The following is a 23,210-nucleotide window of genomic DNA, read 5'->3' on the forward strand; positions in this document are numbered from 1 at the left end:
AACGTTTCTACAAATTCCCTCGTTTAAAGAGTATATTAACATTAGGCGTCTTTGGTGTTCTGTAACAAAAACGACATTGTCATGTAAGTTGCTACTTTCATGTAAGTGGTCATGTCATTTAAGTGGAGACACGCTATATGCCGCTTCATAAATCCAAAACATTAATCCTATGGCTGGTTGAACCTCCGCATATTTTAAATGCCTCTTTTATGGTTTTCGATACTCGAATTTTGTTATCACAAATAATACTCTGAGCCACAGAATGTGTTTTTGTTGAAATTATATTGTTAACAACATTTCGTATAGTTTAATAAATAAAAAAGAGGAAGCAAAATGACTAGCATTGTAAGATAACAAATATAGTACAGCTCCATCGCTTGACGCTCCGGAAAAACTAGCATTTCTTTTTGAATCCATTACTTCTGTCTGAATTTTTGTGAAACGAAAGCAACATCAGTTTCCTCGTTACTAAAGTACTTTTCATCTTACTCAAAAAATTATTCCTTAACCTGTCAAGTACCAATTGTTTCGGCTGCTAGATATTGTGGTCAGTTTTGGTGCCGGCGGATCAATTCTTACATTAATTCGATAGATTTTGTTTTACTACTCCAGCAATGGCTTCTTGTGGCTTTTTCTCCAGTTTCGGAAATTTTCTTTGTGCTGTTTTTTTTCTATTACTCTAACTAGGCATTCATATCTTCCCTCGGCAGACTTGGTTGCATTTTTTGCCCCTTAGAGGTTGCAATCTGTTATTCTTTAGCTTCATTCTCAGACGCGGATTGTTATCATTCTCGTCTTGAGTTTGATTTTTGTCTAATTTTAGATTAATTTCACCGTCTGTGGATGGTTGTATCTCAATTATATCATCTTCATCCAAGCTGCCCAACAAATATCTTTCTCCTCTTTAACTTGTGTTTTTTATTTTGCCGGAGGCTCTGGCGTAAATTCCTATTCTCTTCTTTTAATTTTTTGTAATTGATCATAATGGGCCCTTTTTACTTCTTTTGTCTTTTTATCTTCAGGTCGTTTATGACTTCAGCAATTGTGATTAACGCTCTATAGAGCCTATAGATAAAAAATTTCTTGTACTTATCTTTTTTCTAACCGAACTCTAACACTTCTTCTTTTTTGTAGCGCAGTCCATACTTACTGCGATAATAATAATCTTTCTGGCGTTGACATCCACAAAAACTCTCGACTGCACTATTTAATTAAGAAAACATAGACACCTAGTGTTGCATATTTTGCAGTCTGTTGTTTGCAGTCTATATGTAGTGACAGTGGACAACCCAATTTCATTTACGCTAGTCTGTATTTTGTTATACTATGGATCAATGATCGTTAGGCCACCATCGCTAAAGGTGAAAAATTTGGCCACACATGTCGGTTTTGGCCTATGTATTCAGAGAGACTTTCTTTTGTGTTCCAGTTTGGTCTCTCAATCTTTGCCTTCCTTTGTTTGTAGCAAGGTGATATGGATGTTCTCTGTATTCCTAAATTACTGCAAAGATTACGGAGTTGTTTAGACATAAAATTGGAACCTTGGACCTGTGTAGTTTAACCCCGCAACCGAATCTCACTATCCAGTGTTCTACAAACGCCCTTGCCACGGTTTTTTAGTCCTGATTGGGCCAAGCTACGGTTTCCAACCATTTACTTATTTGACCTTAAATAAGCAACGTGTATTTGTTTCCTTGTGACTCGGGAAGTAGGCGCACTATATTGAGAAATACTTGCAAAATGGATTACTGCAAGGAGATTAATGCATTAGTTTAGGCATATGGGCCGCTCTCTCCCATGGTACTAGCGCTTGGTAAACAGTTTCAAAGTTATATTCCGCTTGCTGTTTTTGATACAAAATCCCTTCTAGGAGACAAAGATTTCTATACTGCAACTACTATTTTCATAACCCCTTGGAAGCTCCTTTTTCTTATGTTCTGTGTCAAATCTTCTTTATGATCCATGAGTATTCTTCTTTGAGTAGTCTGTTGATTTCCCTGGAACCTCGAAGTTTCACTTGGAGCAGAGCAATTTGTGCAATTGCTAACCTGGACTTCAGTAGTTGATCGCAATAGCGTTAATAAAAGCTGTTTATTCCCCATTTTTTGTGTTTATGAGCCATAGACACTCATCGTGTTGGATTTTTGCTCTATGATTTGTTTTAATTAGAAATTGTTGACCAAGTAATCAGTTATTAAAATGTTGCGTAAAATGATCATTTGCAAATAACTGCCGTTCAGTTGGTGAATATTTACTTTGCCTTATACTCAAAACTCTGCTAGGAAATGTGATAGCTCGTTAAAACCGTCTCCTTACAATTTAATACAAAAATAGGGAGAAGCAAACCAGACTAGTATTGCAAGAATACAAAGTTAATGAAGCTCCATCACTCAATACTTCGGACAAACTTTCATTTCTTTTTAAATCCATAACTTTTTCTCAATTTTTCTGAAACGAATGCAACATCAGTTTCATCAATACTAAAGTACTCTTCATCTTGCTCAAAAAAGTAATTCTTTAACCTCCCAAATACCAATTGTTTCGGATGCTAGATCTTGTGGTCAGTTTTGATGCCTGCGGATCAATTATTACTTTACTTAAGTATATTTTGTTTTACTACTCCACCAATGGCTTCTTGTGGCTTTTTTCTCCAGTTTCGGATTTTTTTTTCTGCAGCTTTCTTTCCATTACACTAACTAGGCCTCCAAAGATATTCATCTCTTCCCTCGGCGGACTTGTTTGCATTCTTTTGCCCCTTAGAGGTTGCAAGCTGCGTTTCTTTAGCTTCATTCTCAGACGCGGATTGTTATCATTCTCGTCTTGAGCTTGATTTTTGTCTAATTTTAGATTAATTTCACCGTCTGTGGATGGTTGTATCTCAATTATATCATCTTCATCCAAGCTGTCCAACAATTATCTTTCTCCTCTTTAACTTTTGTTTTTTTTGTTTTGCTGGAGGCTCTGGCGTAAATTCCTATTCTCTTCTTTTAATTTTTTGTAATTGATCATAACGGGCCCTAATTACTTCTTTTGTCTTTTTATCTTCAGGTCGTTTCTGGATTCAGCAATTGTGATTAACGGTCTATAGAATCTATAGAAAAAAAATTTTGTACCTATCTTTTTTCTAACCGAACTCTAACACTTTTTTTGTAGCGCAGTCCATACTTACTGCGATAATAATAAATTTTCTGGCATTGACATCCACAAAAACTCTCGACTGCGCTGTTTCATTAAGAAAACATAGACACTTAGTGTTGCATATTTTGCGGTCTGTTGTTTGCTACAGATGCAGTCTATATGCAGTGACAGTGGACATCCCAATGTCATATACGCTAGTCTGTATTTTGTTACACTATGGAATAATTATCGTTAGGCCATCATCGCTAAAAAGGAAGAATTTGGCCACACATGTCGGTTTTGGCCTCTGTATTCAGAGAGACATTCTTTTGTTTTCCAGTTTGGTCTTACAATCTTTGCCTTCCTTTGTTTGTTGCAAGGTGTTATGGATGTCCTCTGTATTCCTAAATTGCTGCAAAGATTACGGAGTTGTTTAGACATAACATTCGAACCTTGGACTTGTGCAGTTTAACCCCGCAACCGAATCTCACTATCCAGTGTTCTACAAACGCCCTTGCCACGGTTTTTTTGTCCTGATTGGGCCAAGCTACGGTTTCCAACCATTTACTTATTTGACCTTAAATAAGCAACGTGTATTTGTTTCCTTGTGACTCGGGAAGTGGGCCCACTATATTGAGAAATACTTGCAAAATGGATTACTGCAAGGAGATTAATGCATTAGTTTAGGCATATGGGACGCTCTCTCCCATGGTACTAGCGCTTGGTAAACAGTTTCAAAGTTATATTCCGCTTGCTGTTTTTGATACAAAATCCCTTCTAGGAGACAAAGATTTCTATACTGCAACTACTATTTTCATAACCCCTTGGAAGCTCCTTTTTCTTATGTTCTGTGTCAAATCTTCTTTATGATCCATGAGTATTCTTCTTTGAGTAGTCTGTTGATTTCCCTGGAACCTCGAAGTTTCACTTGGAGCAGAGCAATTTGTGCAATTGCTAACCTGGACTTCAGTAGTTGATCGCAATAGCGTTAATGAAAGCTGTTTATTCCCCATTTTTTGTGTTTATGAGCCATAGACACTCATCGTGTTGGATTTTTGCTCTATGATTTGTTTTAATTAGAAAATGTTGACCAAGTAATCAGTTATTAAAATGTTGCGTAAAATGACCATTTGCAAATAACTGCAGTTCAGTTGGTGAATATTTACTTTGCCTTATACTCAAAACTCTGCTAGGAAATGTGATAACTCGTTAAAACCGTCTCCTTACAATTTAATACAAAAATAGGGAGAAGCAAAACAGACTAGTATTGCAAGAATACAAAGTTAATGAAGCTCCATCACTCAATACTTCGGACAAACTTTCATTTCTTTTTAAATCCATAAGTTTTTCTCAATTTTTCTGAAACGAATGCAACATCAGTTTCCTCATTACTAAAGTACTCTTCATCTTGCTCAAAAAAGTAATTCTTTAACCTCCCAAATACCAATTGTTTCGGATGCTAGATCTTGTGGTCAGTTTTGATGCCTGCGGATCAATTATTACTTTACTTAAGTATATTTTGTTTTACTACTCCACCAATGGCTTCTTGTGGCTTTTTTCTCCAGTTTCGGAATTTTTTTTCTGCAGCTTTCTTTCCATTACACTAACTAGGCCTCCAAAGATATTCATCTCTTCCCTCGGCGGACTTGTTTGCATTCTTTTGCCCCTTAGAGGTTGCAAGCTGCGTTTCTTTAGCTTCATTCTCAGACGCGGATTGTTATCATTCTCGGCTTCAGTTTGATCTTTGTCTGATTTTAGATTAATTTCACTGTCTGTGGATGGTTGTATCTCAATTATATCATCTTCATCTAAGCTGTCCAACAATTATCTTTCTCCTCTTTAACTTTTGTTTTTTTGTTTTGCCGGAGGCTCTGGCGTAAATGTCTATTATCTTCTTTTAATTTTTTGTAATTGATCATAACGGGCCCTAATTACTTCTTTTGTCTTTTTAACTTCAGGTCGTTTCTGGATTCAGCAATTGTGATTAACGGTCTATAGAATCTATAGAAAAAAAGTTTTGTACCTATCTTTTTTCTAACCGAACTCTAACACTTTTTTTGTAGCGCAGTCCATACTTACTGCGGTAATAAATTTTCTGGCATTGACATCCACAAAAACTCTCGACTGCGCTGTTTCATTAAGAAAACATAGACACTTAGTGTTGCATATTTTGCGGTCTGTTGTTTGCTACAGATGCAGTCTATATGTAGTGACAGTGGACATCCCAATGTCATATACGCTAGTCTGTATTTTGTTACACTATGGATTAATTATCGTTAGGCCATCATCGCTATAAAGGAAGAATTTGGCCACACATGTCGGTTTTGGCCTCTGTATTCAGAGAGACATTCTTTTGTTTTCCAGTTTGGTCTTACAATCTTTGCCTTCCTTTGTTTGTTGCAAGGTGTTATGGATGTCCTCTGTATTCCTAAATTGCTGCAAAGATTACGGAGTTGTTTAGACATAAAATTCGAACCTTGGACTTGTGTAGTTTAACCCCGCAACCGCATCTCACTATCCAGTGTTCTACAAACGCCCTTGCCACGGTTTTTTTGTCCTGATTGGGCCAAGCTACGGTTTCCAACCATTTACTGATTTGACCTTAAATAAGCAACGTGTATTTGTTTCCTTGTGACTCGGGAAGTGGGCCCACTATATCGAGAAATACTCGCCAAAGTGGATTACTTTAAGGAGATGAATGCTTTAGTTTAGGCATATGGGACGCTCTCTCCCATGGTACTATCGCTTGGTAAACAGTTTCGAAGTTATATTGCGCTTGCTGTTTTTGATACAAAATCCCTTCTAGGAGACAAAGATTTCTATACTGCAACTACTATTTTCATAACCCCTTGGAAGCTCCTTTTTCGTAAGTTCTGTGTCAAATCTTTGTTTATGATCCATGAGTATTCCTCTTTGAGTAGTCTGTTGATTTCCTTGGAACCTCGAAGTTTCACTTGCAGCAGAGCATTTTGTGCAATTGCTAACCTGGACTTCGATAGTTGATCGCAATAGCCTTAATAAAAGCTGTTTATTCCCCATTTTTTATGTTTATGAGCCGTAGACACTCATCGTGTTGGATTTTTGCTCTATGATTTGTTTTAATTAGAAATTGTTGACCAAGTAATCAGTTATTAAAATGTTGCGTGAAATGAACATTTGCAAATAACTTCCGTTCAGTTGGTGAATGTTTACTTTGGCTTATACTCAAAACTCTGCTAGGAAAAGTGATAACTCGTTAAAACCGTCTCCGTACAATTTAATACAAAAATAGGGAGAAGCAAAACAGACTAGTATTGCAGGAGTACAAAGATAATGAAGCTCCATCACTCAATACTTCGGACAAACTTTCATTTTTTTTTAATCCATAACTTTTTTCTCAATTTTTCTGAAACATAAACAACATCAATTTACTCATTACTGAAATACTTTTCACCTTGCATAGAAACAAAATTCTTTAAACTCTCAGGTATCATTTTTTGGTAGCCAGATCTTGTCGCCAGTTTCGGTGCCTTAGCATCATTTTTAACTTTTTCTTCATTGCCTTTTGTTTTACTACTCAAGCACTCACTTTTTGTGGCTTTTTATCCAGTTGCACAATTTTTGTTTGTGCTGCCTTATTTCCAGTACTCTCATTAGTCCGCGAAGATAATTCATCTCATCCCTCAGCAACCTTGTTTGTTTTTTTTGCCCCGTAGGAGTTTCAAGCTGTGAATTTTAAATTCATTCAAAGACACGTCTTTCGTAGCTTTTAGCTGATTGTTAGCATTCTCGGCTTGAGGTTGATCTTCTAATTTTAAAATAACTTTCCCTGTCTTTGAACAGTTCTATCTTAATTATGTCATCATCCTCCAAGGCAGTCCAATAAATACTTTTCTCCCCTTTAACTCTGTTTTTTGTTCAGCCGGAGGCTCAGGCGTAAATGCCTTTTCTCTTGTTTTATTTTTTTGTAATCGGTCATATTGAACCTCATTTACTTCCTTTGTCTTCGGCGCTGAAATTCAGGTCGTTTATGGCTTCAACACTTGCGTTTGATTCTCTATAGAAAGAAGTAATTTTTTGTGTTTCTACTTTTTTCACCGTTTGATTGAAAACTAACACTTCTTCTATTTTGTAGTTCAGTCCATACCTACTGCGATCATAATAGTTTTTCTGGCATTATATTGCAACATCCATAAACTCTGGAATCCACCTTTTCATTGTGAAAGAATAGTCACTTTAAAGTTCCATATATTGCAGTCTGTTGTGTGCTTTCGCTGCAGTCTATCGGCAGTGACAGTGGACAACCCAATGTCACATAAGCTAAGCTGTATTTTGTTACACTATGAATTAATGATTGCTAGGCCATCATCGCCAAAGGTGAAAAATTGGCAACTCGTGTTGGTTTTGGCTTATGTATTTTGAGAAGCATTCTTCTAGTTTTCGGGATCTTCGTTCAATCATTGCCTGACCTTGTTCGTGGCATGATAATCTGTAACTCCTCTGACTTCCTAGATTACTGAAAAATGTACGCAATACTTTTGACATAAAGTTCGATCCTTTTTCTTGTGTAGCTTAACCGCACAACCAAATCTAATTATCCAGTGTTCAACAAACACGCTTGCCACTGTTTTTGCCTCTTGATTGGGAGATGTTACGGCTTCCAACCATTTACTACATGGATATCTAATAAACAATATCTACTTGTTTCAAGGAAATTCGGGAAGTGGACCCAATATGTCTAGAGATACTTGCCAAAATTCATAACTAGATTTGCAATTTGTGAGTGATTGCCGTCGTTTCTGTTTTGTGCCTCACTTTTTGAGGCACACGTCCCAGATTTCTATCAAATTCCTTACGTCTTTTCTCATACATGGCCAATGAAGCCTTTCAGAAGCTCTTTGGCTTGCTTTCGCCAACCCAATCTGAACTGCGCTAGGAGATTCATGCAACAGTTCAAGCACTTGAGACAAACTCACAAATGGCATTAGTGCTTGGTTGATATTTTGAAAGTAATGTTCTGCTAAATGTTCTGGATACAAAATCTTGTCTATGAGACAATGATTTCTATACTGCAACTAGTAATTCTATAACCCCTTGGAGACTCTTTTTCTATATAATTTGGGTCAGGTCTTTTTTGTTTATGCCCCATGAGTATACTTCTTTGAGTCCATTGCAAAAGCGTAAATGAAAGCAGTTCAATCTTCTTTTTCTGTATTTATGGACAAAAAGCATTCAACGTTCAGAGTGTTGATCTGTGGTCCGTTATAATTAAATTGTTGACAAAGCAAACAGTTATTAAAATATTGTGTAAAATTAACAATTACGAATAACTCCCGTTTCAATGCTGAGTGTTTATGCTGACTTATACTCCGATTTTTGCTAGCATATGAGACAACACTGTCTTCGAATTCTAGTTTTTGTTTAAGAATTCGACTAATATCTTTTAGCGAAGCATTCGCAGTTAATTTTTACGGATCCCTATCTTTTGTGTATCGTTAAAACTGCGGCTTTGAAAAGATTTTTCTTTCATTCGGTTACGTATAGCCCAGACTTATAAGTCGGCAATTAGCCCAGACTTCGATACTAGCTCAAAAGGCCTAGACAGACTATGAAGACTTTCTGAGAAGATAGTTTTTTCTTTCGTTCTACCACTCTTGTTTTCACTGGGTTGACATTGACGCCACTCTCGGATATATTGCGCCCCAAGAACCTGAAGTGCATAAAAAAGCATTTCAACCTTTTATGCTTTAATCCATTCTGCGCTAAACGTTAGAAAATCAATTACAACCGTTCAAGAGGTCCTTCAAAAATTCTACCACAAACAATAAAGTCATCTAGATAAACTGGAGCCATTTGCCGAAAAAGGCCAACAAAACTTTTACTCCTTTGGTTTTGAAGAGCTCTTGCGGAACACTATAGAAGCTGGTAATTTTTGACTCTCTTATTCCAGCGCCATTTGTGAATAACCGCACAAAAGACGAATGTTCGAGAAGCACATGATTAGCTCCAGAGAATCAATAACCTCTCTATTTCACGGTAACTGTTCGCATGTTTTCTCTGTTTGTTTGTTTATACCAAAATTCTCTAGAATTGAGCGATAGTTTCCGTCTTTTCAGTACCGTTAATAATGGTGATGCCAATTGAAGTGTGTTTGTTTGACTAAGTCATCTTGTTCCAAACCTTCAACAAACTATGTTATAGCTTTTCTTCGCTCAAAACGCATGCTGCCATTGATTTTTCTGAACGGCGCATAATCTTTTTTTCATTTTTTAAATAATAAATTCGGTCGCAAAACCCGATATCGTCTGAATTTCGCAAAAAAAAACTACCTGGATATAGTTCAAAGTGAACTCACTTTTGTCATTTCCTCACAGGACAAATTCATTGAACTTGAGTTTAGATGCATTTCAAAATCAACTTCATCTTTTGGTTTTGTATTTAGTTCAGGGTTGTTTTGGTGTAATTTGAAAATCATTTCAAGGTGTTCAACAGTGGGGTTCTTGCATTTTTTTTAGTTTTCCTGTGTTCTAATGTAGGGTTCAAAACTCGACCCTATACGACTCGAAAGCATACATACAATTCCAATCAAAACATTCAGCAGTCTCCCTCTGATTCATGTAAAGTCTTCCCCATTTTTCCGCAAATTAGTTTAGTTCTTCTTGGGTTCAAAATACACCCAAAATTATATTTGATTTTCATGCCTAATAAGCACTGTGTTTTCTCAATTTTGTCACCACAAAATGAAACGTTGTTTCAGATTTGAATCTTTGAAGCTAGACATGGATAGCTGTTGACATTTTTACTGGCATCTTCTGTTGCTTTCAGTTATTATTTAAAATTGCACATTTCGATCCGGATAAGTAGGTTTCTTAAGTAGATTTAAAATTGCACTCCCGGTTTCTTATAGAGTGCGTTGCTTAAAAGATTAACACTATTTCAGCTATCAATTAAAGCCATTATCAGTTTGCCTTTATTCCTTGTTAACAATGCCTCCAATGGGCTGTTTCTACCAGGCATGATTTGAAATTCTCCCGCTGAAAATGAAGCTCTGGCGTCTTCAACTAGTTTTGTTTAATTACGGAAGATATCGTTTGAATTGACGTGGGTTCTCACATTAGATGCAATTCCTGCATTCTCTGGAAGCACGTTCTTTTTGTCGGCAACGGTGACATTTTTCTTTCTCGAAGATTGCTGCTGCTTTTGGCCGCCCGGCATCGTGTGACCAGATCCGACTTCTGTTTTCGCCACCTGGTGTTAACGACTGCGCTCTACTGTCGTAATTGATTCGTCTAATATGAGAACTGCTTCTGTTATAGCTGGTATAAATTCTATATGCAATGAGAATTTCTATTTTTTCTTGGTGTTAGCTGGGCAGTTCTACAATGTTCTCACTAAATCTTTAAAGGAATAACTAATCGAGAGCTTTCACTGAATGGCTGAAAACTGCGGCTAATTGTCCTCCTCAACTCTTGTGACTGCTTCAATATGTGTCGCTCTTTCTAAAATTTTGTCTAAAGTCATGTACGCGTCGCCTAAGTTCTCATTCAGGTTGAGTAGTTCCTGATTAATTTCTACGCCTGTTAGGAATCCCCTCAAAATGAGGTGTTCTTTTTGTCTTAGTAGATTCTTGGGGTACGCTTTCGAGGCTAACGTTAACACACCACCGAGAAATACTGTAATTTTCTTAAATAGGCTGCAGGAACACTCTAGCTGGCTTCCCCCTAAACACTACCGGTTTCGCATTATTACTTTGTCTGAAAGTTTCAATGATCTCATCAAAGCTGTTGTTCGTGTCTCCGGAAGGCGTACAATGGAAACCAAAAGCCAATTTTTGTAGCCTTAAAGCGAAATAACGCGGCAGTTCTACAATATCGGTCTCGGTTCAACTCTTTATTTTGTTACTTTCGAAATTGTGACAAGAACTTTCGAAATCATTTGATCACGTAAACGTCTACCGGCTACGGTAACATCGTTTTTCAGGAGTTTCGCACCATCCGTGTTTTATTTAAAAGCTGCTAATATTCAAACTAGTTCCATAATTCTGTTCGCAACACGAGTTATTGTCGATACTCAAACTCAACAGCTTTTAAAACATTATGGCAGTGTATTTCCTTTTTAAAAAATACAAAAATATTCGAGGTTGAATATTATTTTTAGTTAAAATATCTCAATTTCAAAAACGGATGTTTTTGGAGCCTACTTTTTTATTCAAAAAACAGGTACGAAACGATTCATGATGATCAATTATTTAAGGGAACCTCATTTAAAAATTTGGCAGCGTTTCATGTCAAATCCCAACAGCAATTTACATTTCCTCTTCCCGTTTGGGACACTGATACTTCGAAGTCTTGTCAGATATCAGACTTTTGTAATGGGAAGATCTCTTGACTTGGAAAAGCCACGGCCTCATACTAGTTACTGAAATGATGTTCAATAACCAATTATAGCAAATTTTGCCTACAGTCTGAAAATTAACAAAAAGCACCAAGACAAGAATTCAAAGTCCTCTAAAACACAACAAGGAACTACTACGAAAAAGCAATTTTAGAAATTTCTTCAATGCAGCCGTTAGAAGAGAAACAAATTCACGTCATAACCATGCAAACAAATCCAATTCAAATTTCATTACAAGGAAATGAAATGTGTTAAGCACAAATAGGATTGTACAGTTTCTTTAGCATATCTTTCCTGCAGATTTCGACTTCATAAGAAGTCAGTTTTGAGACAATAATGTTGACATTGTAAACAATAAAACAATGACAGTCAGCAAGAAAGTTGTCGGAGACATAACAAAAAGGAATCAAGGGATTCATGAAGACTTGGTTGTGTAAGCAGGGCTGAGGCGCCCAAAAGTTTTATCAGTGGGCTCAAGCTCGTTTTATCAGTGGGCTCGTCCACACTGCTCATAAGATGAGGTTAGCACAGTGGTTTTAGACGAACCAAGAAATGCCCATAATTTGGGAGGAGCAGGGTCCCATGTTCAATAATCAATCGAATAGTTTATTTTATCCAATAATTAGGTGTAGTTTCTGTAGTCCTGGGGACACAAAGGGAACTGAGGTATCAAATTACAGTCACTGCCTTGTTAGCTCAGCGGGACAAGGCATAACTTGAGGGCCAGCTGAGAGTAAATTGGGGAAAACTGGAGGCATCAAAGTTCTGGTTGCACCTATTGAAGAGAAAACACCAACCAAAGACAATATGGAGTCAGAGAACGCTGCAGGATGGAAATTTTTAATAAAATCAATGTCTACCACTTTTTGACAATCAATGACGGCGATAAACTTGTTATTCGAGTCGGAGGATGTCTCGCAAAAATTCTCTACAGCTTCCACAGAAATATTCTCGTTGTCACTCTGCTTGAAAAACTGCCAAATGCAGAGTCGTTGGTCTGAGAAGCGCACCAGAAGAATTGCGGAGGTTCCCAATTGACACTATATACTCTATGCCGCTCTATTTGGATTCCTGGAGTCCTCTCTCTCTCTCCTGTTAGAATTTTTCTGCAAAAATGCAAGCCAAACAATCGCATTGATGCCAAATAGTTGCAGCGATAGATGGGTGACTTGCCACGAATCAACTTTTGGCCACCATTTTTTTTCAGTCATTGAGAACAGACTATTGCGGAATGCATAACAACAATTTAAAATCGCGTATGTGACGATACATATTTGCTTCAACAGTAGGGCATTTCACAGCGAGCCAGTGATACAATTAAAAAAAAGATATTGCCTTGCATTGGTGACAAGTTTCATAGCTCCACAAAGTGTACCGGAGGAGTTATAATGTGAAACAAAAACTGCCAGAACCAACAACATTTAAAGAAAAAGAAGCAGTAACACCTTCTCGGCTGAAAGCGATGGAAAAATCATCAGAGGCTTTTGGAGGAAATTGTCTACAGTATATATGTTCATATTACACCAAAAAGTTTTCTGATGGAGGACAATACACCATCCATGACATGGCCACTTGGACGATTAACAAAAGCGTTTGACGGAAATGACAAAATCGTTCAAGTCGTTCAAATTAAAAGCGCGACTGGATTTTTCATACGACCTGTCTTCAAAATCGTTTTCCTGATAAAAGAAATTGACATGTTGCTAACCATATTCAGAAGAAATGACGTAGAAAAAGATTGAAAAAAACGACAAGTCTGAGGGAAAAAATTTAGTAACAGGACTGAGGGTACACAATTGCACGATGAATTTAAAAAACTTACTGATGGTTCTTCTGAAACAAAGATCGAATTAGTTGATCTCGTTCAAAGAGGCCGGAATGTGACGCATTCCAATCAATTTGAACCAAAATGTCACTTTTAGCACCAGCCGAAAGTGATGATGATTGCCACGACCATCAACGTTCGTCAAAGCAAACTTCATAAGGGCAAACGATAATATCAAGTTCATTTTCAATTCTTTTTTATTCTTATTTTCCGCAGAAAAGTGACGAAGCATTTCAAGCACGTGTGTAAATCAAATTTGCACGCGACACGCAGTGATTTAAAGTTTTTGTTTTGGCGCGAAAATAATGCAAATAAATTACGATGACAAGTCAAATCAATTTGCTTTCTAAAATTGCATACTTTGTCAGAGCACAGGTTGCAAACACATATTATTCAAAATGACAACTTTTAACTTTCTAAAAGAAGACAATCAGAAGTTTATATAGCAAAAGAATTAAAATGAAGCAATTATGGGTTAAAGATCTATAGAAAATCAAAACCTGACGTTATTTGAGCAGAAAAACAGAATACCAGAGAAATTGTTTACAAAGTGCAGCAAATTGGAATGAAAATTTAAAGGTCTTCTAAAGTATATTTTTTGATAGCTTTTTTAAAACATCTAGCCGCCTTTGATAATTTTTCATTTGAGAAAAATTTTAGTGGAAATTTTTTCTCAGATTTAAATTATATCAACGAAAAATTTTAAGATCATCAGATTTTAAGGGTTTTCTTGACACAACAAACAGAGATGTATCGCTAAGCTATTATTCAATTTGTTTTAGAAAAAGTCTGCAAAAAACATCCAAGAAAGCAGAAACAGGACAGTTTGTAAAAGGACAGAATAAACAATCAATTTCACTGAACTGGGAAACTAGAAAAATTTTCCAAAAATCTTTATTGGTGTGTACCAGAGGAGTAAAAGAGTGATAATTAAACAACCCTATTTGGAACTAAGGACGCGGTTGAAAATTGACCGGCCTCAGAAGGATCTCCAGAAACATATTTTTCTTTTGAGCTGCGAAAACAAATTTGCTTGGTTGAAAATTCCGCTTAGGACAACGAACTAAGCATGATTATGGGATGGAGCACTCACATCCATGAAGCGTCCTTTAGATTGCAGTATTGGAGGAACAAGTTGTCAACTGGTGATTTTGCAACAGATAGAGGCTATTTTAAAGTTTTTAAAGTCGAGACCTGTAACATATATTTCAAATGATGCCAATGATTCCCTAGCGGTCACACCAGGACAATTTATGATAGGAAAATCAATTACGGCATTGCCATATCCGGCAACAAATAAGCAAAAAGAAACAGCAACAACTGCCCGGCAGAAAAGGATGGAAAAATTCATCAGAGATTTTTAGAAGAAATTGTCTACACTCTACATATTCACATTACAGCCAAAAATGAGAGAGTGTACAAACATATTGAAGAAAATAGCGTACTTTTTCTGCTGGTGGAAATTAGACCAACCATGAAATGGCCACTTGCACGATTAACAAAAGCGTTTGACGGAAATGACAAAATCGTTCGAGTCGTTCAGATTCAAAACGCGACTGGATTCTTCATACGAACTGTCTTCAAACTCGTATTGCTGACGAAAGAAGAAATCGACCTGCCGTTAACCATATTCAGAAGAAATGACGTAGAAGAAGATTTAAAAAATGACTAGTCTGAAGGGAAAGAAATCAGTAGCCGGACAGAGGGTACATAATATGCATGATGGAACAAACCTTATTGTTGATTCTTCTGAAACAAAAGTCGACTTAGATGATCCCGTTCAAGGAAGTCGGATTGTTTTAGATTCCAATAAACTTGAAGCATATTTTGCCTTTCAGCACCAGCCGAAAATGATGATGATTGCTACGACAATTAACGTGCTTGAAACCAAACTTCATATAATGGCGAACGATATTATCAAATTCAATTTGAAATGATTTTGATCTTAAGTTTCCTGAAAACAAAGCTTTACAGAGCAATTCAAGCTAGTGATTAATTTAATCATGCTCCCGAAATACGCAGTGATTCGAGCTTTTTGATTTTGGCCCGTCATTAATTCACAGAAATTTGTATATGTTCACTAGACAAACTTTTTTGTGCAAATTATTTCGAAAGTTTAAATTATGTCTGCGAGAAAAAAAATAATATTAAGAAAATTTAAGGGTTTTACTGACACGGCAAACAATATTGGAGGAACAAAAATGTCAAATGGTGATTTAGCAAAACTTTGGACCCAGATAGTGGCCCTTTTAAAGTCAAGACCTATAACATATGTTTCAAATGATACCAATGAATCCTTAGCGTTAACACCAGGACATTTTCGGATAGGAAAGTCAATTACGGTACCGCCAGAACCAACAACAATTGAAAGAAAACAAAAAGCAAGATCTGCTCGGCATTAAAAGACGGAAAAACTCATCAGAGACATTTGGAAGAAATGTTCTACATTATATCTGCGAAAAAAGACAAAATTAACAAAATTTAAGGGTTTAATTGATACGACAAACAGAGAAGTATCGTTTAACTATTTCTCAAATTGCTTTGGAAATTTTTTAGATTGCTGAATTGGGAACTTTTATCAACTTTCTAACATTCTATTTTGGTGTGTACCGGAGTATAATGCTTTTTTGAAACAGGATAAGCACATTAAATTTGATAACATTAATTAGAATCACATTTTCCAAGCTGGCGTTAAAAGTCTAAGAAAATTGTGAATGCATTTCGCTATCTTTGTTTTGTTAGCTTTAGCCATTCTCTCGTTTTGCCTATAATTGTCTCCTAAATATCCAGCCAATTTTCAGATCAGCTATTATACAGAGTACAGTACAATATATTGTTAGGGAATATAATGCTACGTCTTAAAGGAAATTTCAATGTCATGTTTCGTCAAAAACACCCTGAATCTTTAAAGCATTTTGAGAGATTTCTGTAGTTTTAAGATTTTGGACAGTTTTTGTAGACTTTGCGTTCATATTTCTTTACCAGAATGAACTCAAATTCCATCAGAGGCCATGCTGTTCTTGCTTTCTTGTGTTTATGATAGAATACATTTTACTTAACTCATTTACTTAACATCAAAATCATCTGGTGTTTTAGTGTTACCGTTACTCTTCTCTCATTGTTTCAGATCCCTTTTCTTCTGTTTTCCTGAGAAAATTTCAATTGATCTGTTGTTCAGGACCGGATTGTTCATTTTCTGACTGGGCTTGTCTTGCTGTTTTATTTCAATTCAATTTGTTGCCCACTTTTTCCGGGAACTTTCTTCATTCACGGGCAAGCATTGATTGTAACCTATTCCGCAAAACTGCTTTGGTTTGCATTTACGTCTTTAAGTAGAGCACGGTTTGTTTATCTTGAATTTCATCCCAAAAACAAACTGCTCCTTACACGATAACTTCGTGATACATATTTTGTACTATAGAGCTCCAACCCCTCCAATTAATTCATTTAAAATTATTGTTCCGACCCACTTTAGTGGGGGAGGAGCTATATACTCAAATGGGTTTTTTTGTTCAGACAATTTTGACCGATCGATATAATCATCGTAGAGTTTTGAGTGGTACCAGTAAAAAGCCCGTACAGCGTAGAATATGGAATTTAAAAGATTTTTTCAATTTTAAATTTTTATAGGGAGTTATGGAGGTTTAAGGTTTTGAATATTAGACTTATTTCAGCCGTTTTTATTCACATTTTCGGTATTTTTTACCTAATTTTCGTCAGTTTTCCTAAAATTTGTTCAAATTGTTCAATGTAGTGTTATTAATTTTATCTCTAAAGATAGAGAAGGGTTGCTAAATTGTTCGATCCGAGTTTCTTGGCTAGAATTTATGTTAACTTTTCCAACATTCGACCTTTTTTTGGACAAAAGTTGGGACCAATTTTGCTTTTTCAGCCGACTTGCTTTAAATTTGCTGGAAGTAAGTACCTTAAGACTGCGGCCACATTTTTTAGGCTGACAATTGCGCTAGTTGTACAATCACTGGCTTTGAGAGTCTTCAGGAGTTATAATTTTACAGTTTTTTGCAAATTTTAACTCATTAAATATAGAAAAAGCATTTTTATTTTTGACAAGATGAGAAAGATTTCGTTAAAAATTTGATCTGTTTGGCAACCATTTGAACAAATGAGTATTTTGTTAGACGGCCAGCAACATCTGGGCTGACTTTTATCCTGCCATGGATCCGTGCGATAAAAATTTTTTAGATTTTAATTGGGAGCGAACTTTTTTCAAATTATTTCCGCTACCTATATGATTTTTACGTATACTTTTTTTATTTACAAGAAATTCAAATCAGGGCTCACTTAATGACAAATACTATTTACAAAAAAGAGGCCCAAAGTGATAATATTACCGTTTCAGAGATAAGAGCGTGAATTCTACGACTTTGACCAATTGTTTTTGTAAAAAAAAATTATGTACTTCTCGAATTTTGCTTTCATATGTTACCCTTTCTGTAGCCCAACAAATAATTTACCCCAGTCAAAAATCCATTTATTTTATAGCAGGTAGGAATGAGCCTTGACACTTCTTTTAGTTGTTATCTAATGTCTGTTATGACTTTGAATATACTCGTTTTAAGAAAACATTGGCTAATTTTTGAAATTTGGCACTATTTTATCTTATTTTTCTCAACTTCGGGCGACGTCTCAGTATAAATAGGCAGAAACCAATTTCCTTTGGATTATTGTTTAATGTCTTTTGCGGCTTTGTGTGCAACTTTTGTTCTCTTTGTTTTGATATTACACCTTTTCAACTTTTTGAGCATAACTGCGTATATTTGGGGTTAATTTTGTTTCCTTGTCGTTTTATCGCATTATCGCCAAGTGCAATTGAAGGAAAGCATAATACGGAACAAACACAGCGATGGAAAAAGGCCTATCTGAACATTTACTTGTTTTTATTATATAATTTATGCTTTTTGGGCTGAGACACATTTATCTCGCAAAGTTTCATAGAGTTTTTTTTTTGTTTTTGCCGATGTTTGTCTTCCTTTTATGTTGTAAACTGTATATCTAATAACGAAAGGTCTCAATTGCTTCCCCGAAACGTAGGATCAACTTTGTTAAACAATTCAGTTCACAGCTGTTTGCTTTTATGATTTCCAAATTGAAATAAAAAAAGAAGTTTTATTTCTGCTGTATCATTTTTGCTTTCGTTTTTGTAACCATGTAAATCAATCCCAGTAATTAGATGTCTATATTAATTTAGGTGACTCAAGCTTCGTTTGTACGTTTCGCGCTTGGTTATACGTTGTGACTGGTTGCTTCGACAATCAACAAAATATTTTTGATATTTCTATACTGTTCAATTTCTGGGTATCTTTTCGCTGTCGTGTCTAATGAATCCTTTCAGAAGGAAGAGTCTTTGATGTTAAAGTGAGGAGACAGTGACGATATACAGTTCTTTGAGGTAACATCTGATAATTATAGGGCCTTGAACCGTTTGATCTCGTAAAATTGTTTGAAGGTTTGGCTTCTTTACACATTTGTTGTTACTTGGTGGGGTCGTGACTTGGTCTCATTTTTAACAGGCCCAGTTTGCTTACTGATGCATTGCAACTTAATCATCGATGTTTTTGAAATCTTAAGTCTGTTACTTGTTTTCAAAAGCATGATTGGTTATTTGAGCTGCGTCATTTTTTAAATTAATTTTCCGGTCGATTTGTAGCTTAGTCTCTATAAATACAGGTCACAACCCGTTTCCAGTAAACTATAATTTAATTCTATAACAATTTTAGCTTCATATTATTGTTTCTCGGGTTTCTTACAGCTGTTACTACGAGATTTCGTAAAATATTTGAGATTTTGTGTTTGTACATTTTATAGGATTTTTGTTTTCTTTTTAATTTATAACAAAAATCGTAGGTCCAATTGGCTTTGAAATTTTGCGCAATTAAACATTGGATACTGTTATATCTCAGTTAATTTCTGTGGTGGTATAAAAGAAAATTTTAGAGATTTTAGTGAAATTAATTCTTTTCAAATATAGAAACGTATTTTTGAACTTCGCACCTCTTTGCTCTTTTTTGTCAACCTATTCACCAGTCGCATTGGGGACAGGTTCCACATTTTTTCTAATAATGCATAGGTTAAATTGTTTTGTTTAGGTTTTATCTGATGCAAGTTTGATCTTGTTATGATTTTATTTATTATAGAAATTCTCTTTCTTATAGAAAATCTCTTCATCATTTGGTGGCCAATTAAGTCAAGAATGTGGATGAGCAGGGTCGGAACCTTATGTGCGTACGTACATTACCAAGCCTCTTTGTTGAAAACCTAATTTAAAAAACCTTACTCCGGTCATATCGATCAGATTAAAAATTTTTTACTATGGTTCGGAATATTTAACATAAAATATCTACTTATAATCATCGTAGTTATTCTACAAAAATGTGGTGACATTGAAAGAAAACCAGGTCCATCAAATTTGGATAGAATAACAACAATGGATAATACAATGGTGAGTGTGCGAGAAAATCGGAGTTCCCCAAGTTTTGGTATATGAACTGTAGAAGCCTCAATAATAAACATGAGCAATTGTCTCGTTTTTTGAAAAATCTTAATGAAACCTCAGTCCTAGTTGTTACCGAAACATGGATAAACGAAAAAACTGACATTCCCGAGTTTTGTCTGTGCAATAGTCATCACTTCGTTCACCAACCAAGATCATCATTAACTAATGTACAGAGAGGTGGAGGGGTAGGTATTTGGGTTCCCAAAACAGTTTGAAGTAAAAATGAGAAATGATTTGAACACAATCAATAGAAGTTTTTTTGAGTCAATGTGGATTGAAATTGGTAAGCCTTTAACACAAAAACTACTCATTAATGTAGCATACTGCCCCAATGTAAATCTTTCTAACTTTTTTCTGGATGAAATGACTGTAGAAATCTCAAATGTGTATTCGTATACAGATAATCTAATTTTATTAGGAGATTACAATATAAACTTGTTCGGCACAAAAGGTAGACAGTCACTTAATATTTTCACAGCAAGCAATGGGCTATGTTACGTTAATGAAACGGAGGCAACATAGACAAATGGTGAAAAATATTCGTTAATTGATCACTGCTTTATCTCGAAGAACCAAATTTTTGAAGCCAGTGTTCTAGAGTCGACTCCTGGAGTTGATCACTTCACAATAGTATATCAGTCATCATTAAAAATAGATCACAGTGATAAGAAAAAGCAGTTTTTGATACGTAATACCAAGAAATATTCAAGATCAAATTTCAATCGTGACATTGCGCTGCAAGATTGGTCGCCTATGTACCAGATAAATGAGCCGAAAGAAAAGTTTTTAAAATTTATCAAAATTTTTGAAAATATACTGAGTTGTCATGCACCCTTGAAGTTGGTAGAAAGTAGTACCAAAAAACAACAAAAGCAATGGTTGACAAAAGAATTACGTGGTCTCATAAATGAAAAACACCGTCTCTTTAATGCGTGGAAGAAAAACCCAAAATCAGAGATTTATGACTTTTACAAATCTTTACGCAATTCAGTGAACAGAAAACTGAAAAAAGCTGCAGCTACACAAAGAATTTTTTCCAGCAGCTACCAACTTCAAGAGAACAATCGAAATTCATCAAAAACAGGATCAATTCCAACAGCCAAATAGAAAAAATTGACAAATTAAGGGAAGATAGTCATTTTGTTGAGGATGACAGAGAGATTGCCAATGTTCTTAATAATTGTTTTGCGAGACTAGGATTATACAAAGGCAAAGACGTTGCTCCAAATTGTTCTTCCCTAACATTTGATGGACCGGAATTTAGCTTCCGACCAGTCACCAGAAAAGAATTGTATAATGTTATTGATAATCTACCTAAGCATAAATCTCCCGGACCGGGCTATATAACAGCATGGGCGCTAAAAGATAGTAAACTGTCTATTGGAACTCATTTACAATTTGTCGTCAATGAATGTATAAACAAAAACACGTTTCCTAAGATTTTGAAAACAGCGCATGTTACAGCTGTCTATAAGAAGGGAGACCGACTAGAACCAGAAAACTATCGACCCATATCAGTCACACCAACTCTAGCAAAAATTTTTGAAGGATTACTAATTGAACAACTAGCTCACCACCTAACTCTTAATGGTCTGATTAACAAGAGTCAATTCGGCTTTCAAAAGCAAAAATCCTGTCTCGATACTATCATTTCATTAACTGAAAAGATAAACCAATGCGTTGACGAAAACAAAATTGTTGTCACACTCTTTTTAGACTTAGCAAAGACTTTCAGCTCAATATCTATAGATGTTTTTATGAACAAAATAAAAAGGTATGGAATCGGAGAAAATGCAAGGATCTTATTAAACTCTTTCCTTTGTGATAGAAAACAGTGTGTAAAAAATGGGATAGCAAAGTCAGATTGCGTTGTCATAAATCACGGTGTTCCTCAGGGAACTGTCTTAGGGCCTCCAGTTTTTATACTTTATGTCAACGATTTCAGTGAAGCTGTATCAACGAATTGTGATGTATTACAGTTTGCCGATGATACAGCAATTCTATGTCATACAAACTATGAAGCAAATTTGCAGCTAATAGCCGAAGATACATTAAACAAGACAGATCAATATATGAAACAAAACAGGTTAACTTTGAATGAGAAAAAAACGGAGTTAATGGTGTTCAGGAATGAAAAATTGCCGATCATTGAAACTGTCGATTTCAAGGGACACCGATTGGAAGCATCTGAAAAATGTAGATATTTAGGTGTAATAATTGATAGGGAACTGACATACCAAAATCAACTAAATAAGGTTATCTGTAAAATGGCTCCAGCAATCAGATCAAGAAATATTTGGTTCGTTATCAGGTACCGCTAAAAACAAGAATAAATCTTTTTAAATCACTAGTTTTGTCTCATTTAGATTTTAGCGCAATTTTTTTTTCAAAATTTACCATCTTACTCTATTGACAGAATTAACAAACAGATAAACTGGGGAATAAAAGTTTGCTTTATGAAGACCAAATACGATACTGCCCGAGATCTACTTCTGGAGACTAAAATTCTTCCGGCAGAGCTCCAAATAACACGGGTGTCTTAAATAGGTTTTTCAATATTCTCCAACAAACAAGAAATCGCTCTAATAAACATTTCAGATTTTTAGAAAACGTGCCTATTATTGTAAACAGACGAACCCATAACCTTTTCTTAGAACAAAAATGTAAGTCAAAAAGGAGTAATGGTTCAATTGTTCGTAACTTTATTCGAAAATGGAACACACTTCCAATTACAATTAGAAAAGAAACGTCGAAGACCAAATTTAAACAAAAAGTTACAGCGGAAATGCTTAAACGACACGAAAGAGTTCCAATAGACAGAAGGGCTGCAGGATTTAAACATATTTTTTTATTAAATTATTTACGAAAACCGAACCTTAGTTTGTTATAAATTAGAAAAAAATAATGTTTGATTAATAAATTTCTAACATGTACATTAACCAAGTGGTTAGTTTAATTTACATGTTTGCAGATTAAAAAAAAATCATCTTTCAAAAGATAACGCTTGATAAAAATCCCCAGCGAAATTAACGTCGGATTTAATTGAACATACATAAATTTTAATACCTCATTATAAACCAATATCACTAGAAACAAGAATCATTCAAAGATTCATTATGAAATTCGAAACTATACCTGTAGGTCAAGGATGAAATTTGAACTATACCTGTAGGTCAAAGGAAACTATACCTGTAGGTCAATTACAATACCCATATCTCAATTCTTATCATTTTCAATTTCTGATTCCCTTTTCGGTGTTGGAGACGTAATTTAGCAAAATTGTTGACAACCAGAGTTGTAGGAAAAGAACACCCGTAACAGATTCCCAAAAGCGTAGCGAAGTATCACTTTCAAACCAAAAAAAAAACGATCCAGGAAAAC

At 35.5% G+C, this 23,210-nt stretch overlaps 1 protein-coding gene across 1 annotated transcript in view; it reads right to left on the reverse strand.

Moving 5' to 3' along the window:
* LOC142342922 (charged multivesicular body protein 7-like) overlaps positions 1 to 23,210 on the reverse strand; it is a 320,646-nt gene that overhangs the window by 37,243 nt on the left and 260,193 nt on the right. The gene's annotated exons all lie outside the window — the stretch shown is intronic.

This window comes from Convolutriloba macropyga, chromosome 7 (genome assembly GCF_964194025.1).
Source record: "Convolutriloba macropyga chromosome 7, txConMacr16.3, whole genome shotgun sequence".
In the NCBI taxonomy this organism is placed as follows: Eukaryota; Metazoa; Xenacoelomorpha; order Acoela; family Convolutidae; genus Convolutriloba; species Convolutriloba macropyga.